Source organism: Erythrolamprus reginae, chromosome 13 (genome assembly GCF_031021105.1).
Source record: "Erythrolamprus reginae isolate rEryReg1 chromosome 13, rEryReg1.hap1, whole genome shotgun sequence".
NCBI lineage: Eukaryota > Metazoa > Chordata > Lepidosauria > Squamata > Dipsadidae > Erythrolamprus > Erythrolamprus reginae.
Genome location: NC_091962.1, coordinates 11764266 through 11767916, shown reverse-complemented (window position 1 = coordinate 11767916; position 3651 = coordinate 11764266).

Here is a 3651-nt window from a genome sequence, read left to right as displayed (position 1 = left end):
AAAAAATCCATTTATTTCCTCCTCTTCCTCCTCCTTCCAAGATTATGTGCAGATTCCCTGCCAATTTCTTTTTCTCTTAAGGTTTCTTCTATCTTGCCCATCCCCAAAGCTTGGCCAGGTTGGCAGGCAGTATATATATATATATTTTAAGACCGAGGGGCAGAGAAGGCACCTGGCCCTATAGCCCTACCCACAGGAAGATGATGAAAGGGAACTGAAATTTCATTTAAAAAAAAAAAAGGGATGTGCTTTCTTTTTCTGGCGGTAAACCCCACCCTCTGGAGGGGGGGAGGAAGAATCCAGAAGGCGGAGAAATAGAAAGTGAAACTTAACTTTTTTCCACCCACTCTCCCTTTCTGAGCCATGTTAAATCGGAGAGGCGGGTCCTTTGAACTTTTGATTCTCCCTTGGCAAAGCTGCCCCCTTGCTGGGAAACCCCCTCCCCTTGTGGCTGGCACGCTTGCGTCCGGTGCTTGTGTGTGTGTGTCGGTGTGTATGCACCCACATGTCCATCGGTCCCTGCATCCTGCTATGGGAAGTTGGTTAGGTTGATGCCATGTACATATCCTATCTCAGGAAACAGGAAAGTGGTAAGTCTATCAGGACAGTAACTCTACCCCCCTTTTTTTGTCCTTTCGGGGTGGGGAGATACCCAGCCCTCTTCCCCTTTTTAAAAACTCTTTTGTCAAGGTACAAATAGAACCATCCCTCACCCCATCCCCGTGTAGCTGCAAAAATCCACTCTGCTTTCATCGTGGTAAATGTTTTTGTTTTGTTTTTTTTAATTTTATTTTTATGAATCCAATTTATTATGCCGCCCAACTCCCGAAGGACTCTGGGAGTCTTTCGCAACTTGGGGTAGGGGGTGGGTGACTTTGCTTTGGGGGTTTTCAAGGGCAGGAAAACTCAGGTTGCGTCCAGAGAAGACAATGGCAACAACAACAACACCCCTACCCATTTACCCAGGAGTAAAGCTCGTAGCGTTTCAACAGGAATTGCATTGATTGATTGATTGTTTATTATTATTATTATTATTATTATTATTATTATTATTTATTGGATTTGTATGCCGCCCCTCTCCGCAGACTCAGGGTGGCTTACAACAGGGTTTCCCTACCTTGGCAACTTGAAGATATCTGGACTTCAACTCCCAGAATTCCCCAGAATTGTTTATTGTATTTATTGTATTTATTCGATGTTTATGCCGCCCTTCTCCTTAGACTCAGGGTGGCTTACAACAGTGTTTCCCAAACTTGGCAATTTGAAGATATTTGGACTTCAACTCCCAGAATTCTGGGAGTTGAAGTCCAGATATCTTCAAGTTGCCAAGGTTGGGAAACACTGGCTTACAACATGTTAGCAGTAGCACTTTTTTAAAAACACAGCCAGCCTATTGCCCCCACGATCCGGGTCCCCATTTGACCCACCTCGGAAGGACGGAAGGTTGAGTCAACCTTGAGCCGGTGATGAGATTTGAACCGCTGGCCTGATAAAGCCGAGGAGAACTTGTTCCTCGGCTAAAGGAAGACTTTTTAACGGCTACTTTTGAGCCTAAAGGAGTGTGGGTGGGAATGCTCCCTTTGGGCAGTTTATTGAGGGTTATTAATATTACACAATAATAAGGGAACGGGTTTGGTTAGGAACTGAGAACCAACTGTTCTGTGTCGGAATGTGTCTGTTTCAAGGCCCTGGTAATTGAAGCACGAGATAAATCTTTTTGTGGTTTGGCCGACATTTAATTTCGGGTGTGTAGCATTTAAAATCCTTCACGCGAGGGGGTCCACTTATATGTATGCATGTATGTATATATGTATGTCTGTATAAAGAGAGAGAGAGAGAGAGAGATGGACAGACTGACAGACAGATGGTATATAAGTAGGTAGATAGATGTACAGACAGACAGACAGAGACAGACTGACAGACAGATAGATAGATAGATAGAAAGATAATGGATGGGTAGATATAAGATAGATGGATGGATAGATAGATAGATAGATAGATATAATGGATGGATAGAAATTAGATAGATAGATAGATAGATAGATAGATAGATAGATAGATAGAGATAATGGATGGGTAGATATAAGATAGACAGACATACAGAAATATAGATATGGTAGGTAGGTAGGTAGGTGATGGATGGATAGATAGATAATGGATAGATAGAAATAAGATAGATAGATAGATAGATAGATAGATAGATAGATAGATAGATAGATAATGGATGGATAGATATTAGATAGATAGATAGATAGATAGATAGATAGATAGATAGATAGATAGATAGATAGATGATAGATAGATAGATAGATAATGGATGGATAGATATTAGATAGATAGATAGATAGATAGATAGATAGATAGATGATAGATAGATAGATAGATAGACAGACAAATAGATGAGAGACAGATAGAGATATAGTAGATATAGATGGATAATATAGATAAAGATGATAGATTAGATTAGATGAATAATAGAGAGAGAAACTGATAGATGGATAGACAGACAGATGATAGATATGATAGATGATATATAGAGATAGAGAGAAGATGGATGGGTAGATAATTTCTCTTCCCCCCCCCCCCCCCAACTCTGTGTAAACCTCTGTTTTGATTTCTGGAATTTTACATTGCAATTTGGGTTTTTACGCTGCTGTTCACTAAGCATACCCGCAGACACAGAAACACAACCACCCTTACCTTTAAGGCAGCGTTTCCCAACCGGTGTGCCGCGGCACACCGGTGTGCCGCGAGACATGGCCAGGTGTGCCGCTAAGCTCCAGCTGGGCGGGGCGCTGCCGGTACTTCCGTCCTGGGGCTCCCGCTCGCAGCTGTCCCCCGCCTCCTGCTCGATGCCGCGGTTTTCGGCGCTCTCCTGCTGGGCGCCAAAGAAGGAAGGCAGGAAGAAGGAGAGCTTTATTCTTCGCGCCTTTTCCCCGCCTTCCTTCTTTGGGACCCAGCAGGAGAGCGCCGAAAACCGCGGCATCGAGCAGGAGCCGGTTGACAGCTGCGAGCGGGAGCCCGAAGACGGAAGTACCGGCAGCGCCCCGCCCAGCTGGAGCTTCTCCTGCGTCGACGGCAAGTTTCCTTTGTGGCCCGGCGGGAGGGCACTGGCGATGGGAGCGGGGGGCGGGGGCGGGGGCGGCCGCAGTGGCCGCAGGCAGTCGTGGGGAGATGGCGGCGGCGAGAGGGAGCGCTCTCTCTCTCTCTCTCAGCTGACTGCAAGCGGGAGCCCTGACGGTGGCGGTTGGACGTGCTGCTAGACGTCGTACATGCTGGCGCTGCGGGCCTGGCATATACGGTGTCCAGCAGCACGTCCAGCTGCCGCCGTCAGGGCTCCCGCTTGCAGTCAGCTGAGAGAGAGAGAGAGAAAGAAAGAGAGACATATAAGAGAGGCAGAGAGAGAGAGAAAGAGAGACATAGCAAGAGAGGCAGAGAAAGAGACAGAGCAAGAAAGAGAGGCAGAGAAAGAGAGAGAGAAAGAGAGACATAGCAAGAGAGGCAGAGAGAGAGAGACAGAGCAAGAAAGAGAGGCAGAGAAAGAGAGACATAGCAAGAGAGGCAGAGAGAGAGAAAAAGAAAGAGAGACATAGCAAGAGAAAAAGAGAGACTTAGCAAGAGAGGCACAGAGAGAGAGAGAAAGAGAAAGAA